Below are 12,566 nucleotides of genomic sequence, written 5' to 3' on the forward strand. Positions count from 1 at the left end.
GGGACCCCTCTCCCCTCCAGGCTGTCCCCAGTGCGGCACGGGGATCCCTTCTGTCCCCATGGGCTGTTCAAGGCTGGGGGTGTGCAGGTCTGGCCCTGCTGGGTCATTCGCCATCCCACCGCACAAGGCACCTTCTCCCACCCCAACGGCCACCTGCCCCCTGCCCACGCACACCTGCACACTGTGCCCAGCCCTGCACAGGGCACCCGCTCTTCCCCAGCCCAGCACCCCCTGAACAGCCCCGTGTACACAGCCCTGCAGCTTCCCATGCAAACCACCTGCCCTGCCACCATCCAAACCCACCCGCACCCCCAGGGCTTTCCCTGTTCCCACCAAGACCATTCCAGTGATCCCCACACCCACATCCCCTCCTCGCCCCAGGTGTCGGCCCAGCCCTGCACTGGGACAGGCCCCCCAGGAAGGATGTCTCTCGACGCAGATGCCCCCGTCCCCTTCTCTCTGCGGGGCACAAACTGCCCTCATGGGCTCAGGGCTCCCCGGGAACAAGGGGGCAGTGAGCAGCACACAAAGCCTCTGGGGTACCCCAGGGGCTGGCAGTGCCCTGGGGATCTCTGCCTGCTGCCATCCCCAGCTAGGCCACCACCGGCTCCAGAGGCACAGTGCTGGGGAACGGGGGGTCCCCAAAGGCTACCCCAGGACAGGGTGTCTCTGCGTCCAGCCAGGCACAGGCTGCCCCAAACAACGGAGCCCTGGAAAAGGACACGCTCTCTCCCACCCAGACAGGCAGGCACAGGCTCCATGGGCTTGAGCACCTTCTGGCCCTCACCTCAGTAGCACCTGCAAAGAAACCCCATTCCCGGACACATCCCGATGGCCATGCTGCTACCCGCTGGGCCTGGGCTGGGGGACAATGGAACTGGCACTTACCGCTGCACAGCTGTACCCAGAGGAGCAGCCCCAGCATCCAAGGGGACAGGACTCCCTCTGTGCCCATCCTGAGCCTCCTGCCCTGCCAGCACATCCCTGCTCTGCCACACTCCCTGCCACGGCTCCTGGGGACTCCTGGGGACAATGACGACAGCAGGGCAATATATCTCTGCAGATGCCAGCCCAGCTACAGGACGAGCCAATCAAAGCAGCAGGGCCTTTCTCGACATTATCGGGAGCTATCTCCCCTCCGACACAGCCCGGCCCTCCAATGAACTTCTCCAGCGCCATTCATGACCATATATGAGAGACAGCTCTGCTACAGGTGTCACGTCACTTTGGTGGGGGGCTGTCACAGGACAGGGCTGCTTGTGTGGGGGTAAATGGATTTTTCACCCCCTCAACCCTGCTTTCTCAACCAGGAGCACTGAGCATCTCCTATGCCAGGCACAGCCAAGAGCCCAAGGTGAGAGTGTCCAGCCACCCTCGTGCCGTGGGAAGCACAGGGCTGGGTCTGCGCCGGAGGCTGTGTCAGGAAGGGAAGGAAACAGCCCCTGTCCCTGCTACAGACCCCGCTGTGCTGGGAGCAGCAGCTGGGAAAGGGCCTTAGCCCAGGCCAGAGCCCCGTCCCAGGAGTGCTGGCTCACCCTTCCTTCCCTGGAGAGCCCCATGGAAGGTCCCTCGCAGGAGCCGGAGCTGGGACATGTCCCTGCCCTGGCAGCAGACGTGCAGCCCAGAGGCTCAGACAGATCCCTGACTGTCAGCGTGTCACCGAGGGGCCGTTATTCCCCGCGGGCGCATCGGGAGCTCCAGCCTGCAGGTGCACAAACCACAGCCCACGTGGCCTCGCAGCACTCCCCACGCTCCCCCCGCAGCGCCCAGGCAGGAAGTCTGTGGTTTCCTCCTGGCGCCGTGCCCAGGCACATCCCTGCGGGGTCCCCGAGCCACCCCCACCCCGACTGCTCCAGCCAGGGCTGCAGGGGCTGCTCCTTCGGCCTCGCAGGCATGGGGCCGAGCAGCTCCTGTCCTCCGTGAAGCCCTTGTGACAGCACACGGTCGCTCTGCACCGAGCCCCACAGCCATGGGGTGCCATCGGTGATGTCACCACTGCCACTGCTGTGTGCTCATGGGTTATCCTGATGGTGACCTCACACCCTCCTACTGCTGGCACTTTTTGTGCATGCGTTACAGTGTCACACATGTGTGTGCAGTGTATGGACTTCTGATGATGATGGTTCTTCCAAAAAGCTGTATTTGGTCATTGTCAAAATATTGTTTTGGTGACATCAGAAGCACCTACAGAAGCTATGTGCCAGCTTCTGGCCTACCAGCTACTCAGGCAGCAGTGACATCACAAGCTCATGCACAGCCCCTGGCCTATCTGCTACTCAGCCACAGAGGATGTCATAGCATCTACCTCTGATATTGGCCTGCTCCTGGCCTATCGGCCATTCAGGCACCAATGACCTCAAAACCACCTACAGAATCTATGGGCCTGCTCCTGCCATACCAGCTACTCAGGCAGCAGTGACATTAGAAGAAGCACCTACACATGCCATGGGCCAACCCCAGGCCTATGAGCTACTCAGACATGACATGAGACACATCAAAGACCAGAGACGACCATCCCCAATCCCAAATCCTTGGTGTCCCTCAAGGACCAGAGAACCCCAAGACCTTGGTGTCCCTCAAACCCCAAACCACAAGACCTTGGTGTCCTTTAGGGACCATCAATGACTACCCCAAACCCCAAGACCTTGATGTCCCTCAAACCTCAAGACCTTGCTGTCCCTCAAATACCAGAGATCATCTTCCCCATTCCCCCCATTCCCGACATGTTGGGGGGGTGCTGGTGGCCTATCTCAGCACTTCGTTTCTGCACTACCCCCACCAGAGAGGACCACAGGCTGTCCCACTGCTGGGGGGCTTAATTCACCCTGGGCTTTAATTGCCCCCACCTGAAAAACCCCAGCAGCAAGAAGGCCTGTGGCCACAAGATCAAGTGGTGGGCCTGGCAGCTCCGTCAGCCCCCCCCGCAGTGGGGGGACCTCCCCAGCCAGGTAGGGTGGGGTGTCCCCCTCTTCTACCCCCATGTTTGTACCCCCATTTATAGCCCCCCCATTTATTGCCCCCCATTTTTAGCCCCCCTATTTATTGCCCCCCCTTTTTAGCCCCTCATTTTTCATCCCCAATTATAACCCCCTCATTTATCACCCTGATTTATACCCCCCAAATTATAGCCCCTGTTTATCCCCCCCATATATACCCCCTGTTTATACCCACCATCTATTACCCTCCCCATATATATCCTCCTATATACCCCCATATATACCTCTCCCTCTATATTGTCTATATACCTCCATATACACCCCTCCCCATATACACCCCTCCCCATATGGACCACTTCCCATAAATACCTCCCCCATTTATAACCCCGATTTACAACCCCCTTTTTAACCCCCCCATTTAAACCCCCATTTACACCCCTCCCCATATATCCCTCCTATGTACCCCTCCCCATAAATACCACCCATTTATACCCCCCTTTTTAACCCCCCATTTATAACCCTATTTACAACCATCCCCATATATACCTACTGTATATACCCACATTTATATATGCCCCTATATAACACCTTATAGATATAGTCTCAATATATACCCGTGTATATAACCCCATATACATATACTTTCCATATATACCGCCTATATATACCCCCCTATATATACTCTCCATATATAAACCCTTATAGTTTCCACATATCCCCCTCCCCATATATACACCTCCCCTTACATAGCCCCTATATATACCCCCATTTACCCCCAGTCCTGTCCCACAGGGGAGGTGGAGGTAATGGGGGGGACCCCCTGGTGGGGGTGCTGCCAGGTGAGAGTTTATGGGGTCCCTCGGGGGGGGTGGGGGGAGCACCCCCATGGACCCCCCCACGTTGCTCTTTGGAGTCACCAAATTACCCCCAGGGACCCCAAATTAGCCCTAGGGATGCCCAAAATGCCCCAGGGACTCCAAAACTGCCCCAGGGAAACACAAACTACCCCAGGGTCCTCTCAACATATACCAGGAACCCAAAAATTAACCCCAGGGACTCCAGAAGTGCCCCTGGGACCCCCCAAATTTCCCAAGGGATCCCCAGCTTCCCCAGGGAATCCCCAAACTACCCCCAAGGACCCCCAACATCCCCAGGGACCCACAAACTGCCCCCAAGCACCCCAAATTACCCCCAGGGACCCCAAAACTGCCACAGGGACCACAAAACTGCCCCTAAAGCCCTTTGAACTATCTTCAGGGATCCCCAAAACTACCCCAGGGACCCCCAAACAGTCCCTAAGGTCCGTTGAGTTGCTTCCAGGGACCCTACATTAGCCCAGGGTCTCACAAAAACACCCTAAGCCCCCTCGACCTACCCCCAGGGACCCACCAACTGGCCCAGGAGCCCCAAAGTGCCCCAGGGACCACACAATTGCAAAGGGACTCCAAAACTACCCCCAGTGACAAGCAAACTGCCTCAGGGACCCCCAAATTACACCCACAGACCTCCCCAAACTGCCCCAGGGACCCCAAAACTGCCATGGAACCCCCCAGCTTCCCCAGTGACTCCCAACATCTCCAGGGAGCCCCAGATTACACCAAACTACCCCAGAGATCCCACAAACTGCCCCCAGGGACTTGCAGATTAGTCTCAGAGACACCCTAAACTGCACCAGGGACCCCCAACGTCCCCAGGGACACCAAACTTCCCCTAGGAATCCCAACAGATACCCAACTGCCCCAGGGATGCCCAGAATTACCACAGGGCCTCCACAAATCACCCCCCAACATCCCCCAAATCCTATCGCCCCTATATCCCCCCCTCCTCCACCTGCTAAAGAACCCATCCCCAACTAGCCCCCACCCTACCCCCCGGATCCCCATCCTCCCCCATAAGCAGTGACTGGGAGGAAGACCCCAAAGATGAAGATTTATGGGTGGAGCTGAAAAGGCTGCGGGAAATGAAGTTGGAGGTCACAGGGACGTTTTGGGGAGACCCACACAGTATTGAACCATCTCCGTCCTCTTGCTGGGCTCAGTGTCTGTACTGGGGGAACATCCAGACCTGCATGGGCTCACACATGCCCACACCCTGGCAGACGCCAGAGCAGGGCTGTCTGCAAACCCTCATGGGGGCCATGGCCAAGGCAGGGAAGGGGTCGGGTGCTGGGGTGGGCAGTCAAAGCTGGGTGGCTGCAGGGGAATGAGGCACTGAGGTCGCTTGTGGGAACTGTGCCGGGAGGATGTTTCCCCAGCCCTGAATGCACCCTGTCCCAAGTTGGTGTTTGCACAGCAGAGGTCTAGGGCCACATGTGGGGATGCAGGTGTGGGCCAGCCCAGGGACAGGGACAGGGATCTCAACAAAAGCCACGATGCTCCAAGAACCTCCCACACTGATGGAAACCCTAAATTGCCCTCAATCCCCAGCCAGGCACGGCTGTCACCCCAGTCAGTGCGATTGCTGTGGAGACCCAAGAGACATGCTGGGCTGGGAGGTGCAGGGCAGCCAGGACTGACCCCAGCACTCCCAGGAACCTCTCTGCAGCCACAGCAGCTCTCCACAGCTGGGACAAGACTCGCTGATGCTCTCTCCATGGCCAGGGGTCTCTTGAGGTTGTAGCCACTGGCACTGCCTGCTGGGAACCCCAGACCTAGTTCTGAGCCCCAGTGCCCTGCACCACAGCTCTTAGCACCTCCCTTCCCATGCCACCATCCTCTCTCAGGAGCACCACCAAGGGCATTACTCCCTGACCAGGTATGCAGAGGAGCTGCTGGAGGTCTTCTCTGCTCACCCTTTCTGACCAAAACCCTGCCTCAGTGTCAGCCCACAGGCACCACCACATTCCCTCTGTGTTAGGTGCTGGGTGTCTCCACATGCCCTCCTCTGAGCCCAGGCAGGGACCCCCAGGGTGTCTCTCTGCTCACAGCTGGCCACAATGCCTGGCTGTGCAGTCACAGGGGATCCTGGTGTTGCCACACTTGGAGAGAAGGTTGTGGTTGTCCTTGCTTACAGTAGGCATGAGGGTGTGTCTGGCAGTCAGGAAGGAAAGACAAGGACAAGAGACAATGTGGACAAGAAGCAGGCAAGGAAATTTCAAATGAGGTTTAAGGAAAAAATGCATACATTTATAGTTGATTAGTACTGGGTCCGCGGTCCAGGCATTCTCAAAACTCAAGTGGGAAAAGCACTCACCAACCTGATCTAACGGACAAGCTCTCAGAGCAGAGCGTAGCACTGGACACCTCCACTGGTTCCTTCTGACTCTTCTTGGCGGCACCTCTGGAGATGGCCTAGTCTAGTCTAGAGCGGGATGCCCAATACAGGCTCCAGCTGGATTTTGAATATCTCCATGCATGGAAACTCCACAACCTCTCTGGACAACCTGTTCCAGTAATCAACCACCCTCACAGATGAAAGGTGTTTTCTTGTGTTGAGATGGAAGTTCCTGTGCTTCCCTTGCTACCCGTTGTCTGTCACTGGGCACCACAGAGAAAAGCCTGGCTACCTCTTCTTCATTCCCTCCCATCAGGTATTGATACACATGGACAAGATCCCTATGAGCCTTCCCTCTCCATGGTAAACAGGCCCAGCTCTCTCAGCCTCTCCTCCTGAAGGATGCTTGTGTGCCTTCATCATCTTTGTGGCCCTTTGCTGGACTCCCTCCAGTCACTCCATGTCTCTCTTCTACTGGGCAGCCCAGCACTGGACACAGCACTCCACACGTGGCTTCAGCAGTGCTGACTAGAGGGGAAGGATCACATCTCTCCACCTGCTGGCAAACCTCTCCTGAACGCAGCCCAGGAGGCTGTTGGCCTGCTTTGCCACACAGCCGCACTGCTGGCTCGTGGCCAGCTTGTTAGCCACCACGACCCCCTGATCCTTCTCTAGAAACCTGCTTTCCAGGCAGTCAGCCCCCAGCCCCCAGTACTGGTCCATGGCGTTATGCCTGCCCAGGGGCAGGACTTTGTCTTTCCCTTCGTTGAACTTGACGAGCTTCCTCTCTGCCCACTTCTCCAGCCTGCCCACGTCCTTCTGAGCGGCAGTGCAACCAGCCGCTGTACCAGCCACTCCTCCCAGTTCTGTATCATCCACAAACCTGCTCACGATGCCCCTGGTCCCATCCTCCAGGACTCCAATCAAAGGCTGTATAGAACGGGACCCATATCAACCCCTGGGCTACACCCCTGGTGATTATCCTCCAGCTGGACTTTGTGCCACTGGACACAGCCTTCTGGGATTCAGGCACTTTTCCATCCATCTCATTTTCCACTTCTCTAGTCCATACTTGCTCAGTTTGTCTACAGGGGTATCATGGAGAGCCAGGCTGACAGCTCCCTGCATCCTCCTTCTTGCCCTGCTTCAAGATAGGGTTTACATTTGCTTTCTTCCAGTCCTCAGGAACCTTGCCCAATCCCCATGACCTTTCCAACATGATGTCAAGTGGCCTTGCAATGACATCAGCCATCTTCCTCAGCACTCACCAGTGCATCCCCTCAGGTCCCAAGGACTTATGCACGTGCACATTCTTTAAATGTTCCCTAACCTGGGTAAGTTGCACCAAGGGTAAGTCTTCCTTGCCCTGCCTCTGGTCTTGGGGGCCTGGCATTCCTGCAGGTTGGTCTTCCCAGTAAACTCAGAGAGGAAGAAGGCATGGCTCTTTCTTGGCCCTTTCTGTGCTGTTTGTCACCAGGGCCCCTAGCCCATCTAGCAGCAGGCCCACATTTTCCCGAGCCTTCCTTTTGCTGCTGGTGTCGTTCTTAAACCCTTTCTTCATGCCCTTCATGTCCAGATTGAATTACCAGATGAGATCGAGATGGACTTTGCCTTTCCTAACACTCTCACTGAATGGTTGGGAGGTTCATGGTGCCCTCCAGAAGCCTCCTGAGTGTCTTGTGCCCTGCTGTGCTGCCTCTCAGGCAGACATCTGACTGGGTAATGTCCCCGATGAGGACCAGGGACTGCAAATGAGAACCTGCTTCTACTTCTCTGAAGAAAACCTCATCTGCTGCTTCTTCTTAATATGGTTGGTCCATAGCAGACACCACCTACAATGTTATCCACGTTGCTCTGCCCACTAATCCTCATCCATCAGCTCTCATCTGGCTCATCACCTGGCACTAGGAAGAGCTCCATCCTGTCCTTCTGCTCACTCACATACAGGACAACTTCCCCTCCTCACCGACCTGCCCCGTCCTTCCTAAAGAGACTGCTTCCATCCATGGCTACCCTCCAGTGATGTGAGCTATGTGGCTGTATCTTGGGTACCTAAGTGAGATTATAGCTCAGGAATTGCCCACACTGTGTGCATTCCTGTCAAGACACATCAGAGGTGTGCCCAGCCATGCTGATTTCCCTGCTGGAGAAATGAGATTGAGGGCTACTTAACAGGTGCCCACAAACAGCCCTGGTTGAACCCTTTGCTTCACCTCCAACTTCCTTCTTCCATGTTTCCCCCAGCCCAGGTTCTTCCCTTTGGTCATCCTCCAACCCTCCCACACAAGAAGCCCACCTCTGTTTTCCCTTTGCCCACTGGCCCTGGCTTTGCTTGCCTGGTGCCCTCTGTTGGTGTGTCTGGGATGGCTGCATTGCAAATTCTTACTTTGGTCTGCAAGTCTGTTAGACTAGGACCTTCTTTTATTATCCGTCTTGTCCTGCAGTTCCTCATGCTGTCATCTTGTTAGAGGCACCACAGGACAGGGTGGCCAACAGAAACCTCACCAAGTTTTACAAGGAGAAGTGGCCAGTCCTGCATCAGGAGCAGAATAACCCCATGTATCAAGGCAAGCATGGAGCTGACCAGCTGAGGAGTGAGCCTGAGGAGAAGGCGTGGTTGCTACAAGGGATGCTATAGGAAGCCAGTGCAGCATGTTGACCACGAATCAGGCCAGCTGCATATGGGGCTGAATTAGGAGGAGTGTGGCCACCCAGAGAAGGGGAGTTAGCTCCTCCCTTGACTCAGCAGGAGTGTGGCCACATCTGAACTAATCTGTGCTGGGGTGGGGCTCCATGTTCTGCAGGAGTGGGGAGGACCTGGAGAAGGTGCAGAGGACATCTGCCAAGATGGGGTGAAGGGGCTGAATCCCATGACTTGTGTGCAGAGGCTGAGGGACCTGGGCTGCTTTGGCCTCCTGATGTAGAGGCCAAGGACAATGTTGTCATGGCCTGCAGCTGCTTGAAGGGTGCTTTCAGAGAGGATGAAGATTTCCTTTGTAGAGGAAACAGCACGAGAAAGGAGAAGGTTTGGAGTCTGAGCCTGGGCATGAGGAAAAAGGAAATGTCACTTGAAGGGTAGTGCTGTGGTGCAACCGGGCACTGGGGGGGGTGGTGTTTGTCTGTGTTACAAATGCCCTGGGGCACCTTCCCCAGCTGTCCATGCCACCAAAGACAACAGACCAGCCTCCTCTCTCCTGTGTCTGCAAGTCTCCGCTGCCTTCCACAAGCCCTGACTCTGCACCAGCAACCCCCTGGTGTGAGTCCTCACCCTGCATGGTCAGGCAGCTCAGCTAACTTCAGTGCGTTCCTCTCCCAAGTAGTTTCCACCACAGCCCTGTCCCTATCTGGTGTTCCCCAGCACTTCCCTCCCCTACCCATCTATCTCTGTCCAGCCCAGAAAAGCAGCCCATTCTGGGCTGACCCCATGGCCGTGCCCACTGATGGGTACTGCAAAGCTCTGCACACTCAACCCCACAGCCCCAGCCCCTCTGAAGCTCACAGTAGCTCCTGCCAGAGAGGCAGAGAGGTGTCTCAGTCCCAGGGCTGAGGGCCAGCCATGGCATGAGGAGATGGAGGCCAGTGTCTGCTCCTGTCTCCAAGACAGCCTTATTGTCCACGGCCAGCAAACCCCTCTGTGCCAGCCCCACTCCCAGGAAAAGGCTCCTGGCCCAGGGCATCCTCAGGCTGCTCCAGCCACCCAAGCAATAGAGAAGCCTGCCCGAGCTGGTGCATTCAGAAATAGATATCTCTTTGTCATTTATTCCCTCCTAGAAGCACAGAGTTGCTGCTTTCTCTTCTCCAGACATGTCCCTGCCCCCAGAGAGCCTTTCACCATGGAAGTTTGTCCATGCTGGCCTGACTTGCCGCTCCTTCCTCCTCCCTGTGCCCTCCACAGGGTCCCACGCTGTTGGTATTGCTCTGCAGAGCGAGCGGGCTGTGGTGCCTGAAAGCCATGGGGTGACATTCCCAGGCAGATCCCTGTTGATCATTCACCATCTCGGGTGGAACTGGGCACCCACAGGTGAAGGCTCAGCCCAGGCCCATTCTCTAACACATTGCCCCATGCCCTCCTCCCCTCATCCCATGGGGAGAACCCAAGCAAAGCAGCACGGCCTTGTGGGGGCAATTTCTTCAGCCTGAGCTCAGCTTTGGAAGAAGAGCCCAACCTCCAGACACCACCATGAGGAAATCCCCTTTTATTACAGAGGTGCGACACGAGAAGCCAGCTGTACCATTGTGCCAGACACACGTGAACAGCCCTCTGGGTCAGACAGGCTGGGTTCATGCCTCTGGGGAAGTGGAGTGGATGCAGACACGGACAAACATGGTCATCACAGATAAAGTGGCCAAAGCACAGGAGGTTCCCAAGATGAATTTGAAATCACTTCTGAAGAGACGTGAGCAGGCTATTGCTGCTGAGAAAGAGCTGATTGAATCAGCTTCTTCAATGTGTCTTTAAGCTCCTGGTTCGTCATGCTGTAGATGAGGGGGTTCACAGCTGGAGGCACTACTGAGTACAGAACTGCCACCAGCATATCCAGCAATGGGGAGGAGATGGAGGGGGGCTTCAGGTAGGCAACCATGACAGTGCTAATAAACAAAGAGACCACGGCCAGGTGAGGGAGGCACATGGAAAACGCTTTGTGTCGTCCCTGCTCAGAGGGGATCTTCAGCACTGCCCTGAAGATCTGCACATAGGACAGCACAATGAAAACAAAACACACAAAATCCACAAATATACTAACCACAATAACCCACACTTCCCAGAGGTAAGCATCTGAGCAGGAGAGCTTGAGGATCTGGGGGATTTCACAGAAGAACTGGTCTAGGGCATTGCCTTGGCAGAGAGGTATTGAAAATGTATTGGCAGTGTGGAGTAGAGCATATACGAAACCACTGGCCCAGGCAGCTGCTGCCATGTGGACACAAGCTCTGCTGCCTACGAGGGTCCCGTAGTGCAGGGGTTTGCAAATGGCAATGTAGCGGTCATAGGACATGATGGTGAGGAGAGAAAACTCTGCTGAAATGAAAAAGACAAACAGAAAGACCTGGGCAGCACATCCCAGGTAGGAGATGGCCTTGCTGTCCCACAAGGTATTGGCCATGGCTTTGGGGACAGTGGTGGAAATGGAGGCCAGGTCGAGGAGAGAGAGGTTGAGGAGGAAGAAGTACATGGGGCTGTGGAGGTGGTGGTTGCAGACTACAGCGGTGATGATGAGTCCATTGCCCAGGAGGGCAGCCAGGTAGATGCCCAGGAAGAGCCAGAAGTGCAAGAGCTGCAGCTCCCGTGTGTCCATGAATGCCAGGAGAAGGAATTCGGTGATAGAGCTGCTATTGGATATTTGCTGTCTCCAGGCATGGGGACCCGTGCAAAGAGGAAAAGTCAGTGACAAGTTAGGGGAGACTTTTCTGAGCAAAACCAAAGCCATTCCCTGCAGACTCTGCTCTTGCTACACACCTCACCCCCACATTTCCCTTTCCTAGGACACCTTCCTTCAGCTCCATGGCTGAGGCTCTGGTTTGGTGCTGGTTGAATGTGGCGTGAGGAGCTGGGCCTCTGGCCACTGGCTGCTCAGGTGTCAGCCCTGCTCTGCAGCAGTGAGTTCATGGGAATGGTGGAAGCAGCGGCCAGTCCTGGTGTTCAACTTTGTCACATGAAACCACCCATAACAGAAGGGCTTGTCAGCATCTGAATCCCAGTGCTAAGGAATGAAGATTGCAGAAAGCAGACTGAAATTTGTTGTGTTTGGGTTTTTTTTTAAATTTGGGGGAAATTTTTATATTATACCCCCCATCTGATTTGAGGATTGTACTGGGATATCCTAGTATTTCTGTTGCCCTCAGGGAGAACTGAGTGAATCCTGCAAGGCAAGAGGATTGCCATTGGATTAGAGCAGTTGAGGGGACCTGGTCTGTCCTTCAGACCGAGATGCCTTGGGATTGCACCTTTCTGAGACTGAGGGCGATCACAGTGCTCTGTTTGCGTGAAAAGCCAGCAGACACTGCTGAGAGCAGAGGGATCCACTGCAGACTGCTAAATGTCTCACCCTTTCTCAACATCTCAGCAACCCACTTCTACTCAAGGACACACACGGCTCATTTCATCAAACCAACAGCATTTCCTTGGTCATAGCAGCACTGTGCTTATAGATGGGGCTTTCAGATAACACAAAGATGCTATGGAACAGATTTGCATTCTTGAGGGCAGATCACAGCATGGAAAGATACCAAAAGGAGATACGTAAGTTTTTCCATGATGGTATGTCACTAAGGGAAAACCAGCTCATTCCCCAGCCCCACAGGCTGCATTGCCCACAGCCTCACAGATGAGAGGATAGCTGGGACACTTGTTCCCATGGACACACCTGCACAAAAGGACCCACAAGATCAGTGTGTGACTCTGCAGCTGAAACGCCC

General features: G+C 55.5%; 1 protein-coding gene across 1 annotated transcript in view; it reads right to left on the reverse strand.

Annotated features, from left to right (window-relative positions):
* The window catches only part of LOC142403600 (scavenger receptor cysteine-rich type 1 protein M130-like), a 96,797-nt gene that overhangs the window by 1,645 nt on the left and 82,586 nt on the right, over positions 1–12,566 (reverse strand). The window lies entirely within an intron of this gene.

Source organism: Mycteria americana, unplaced genomic scaffold (assembly GCF_035582795.1).
Source record: "Mycteria americana isolate JAX WOST 10 ecotype Jacksonville Zoo and Gardens unplaced genomic scaffold, USCA_MyAme_1.0 Scaffold_39, whole genome shotgun sequence".
Lineage (NCBI taxonomy): Eukaryota > Metazoa > Chordata > Aves > Ciconiiformes > Ciconiidae > Mycteria > Mycteria americana.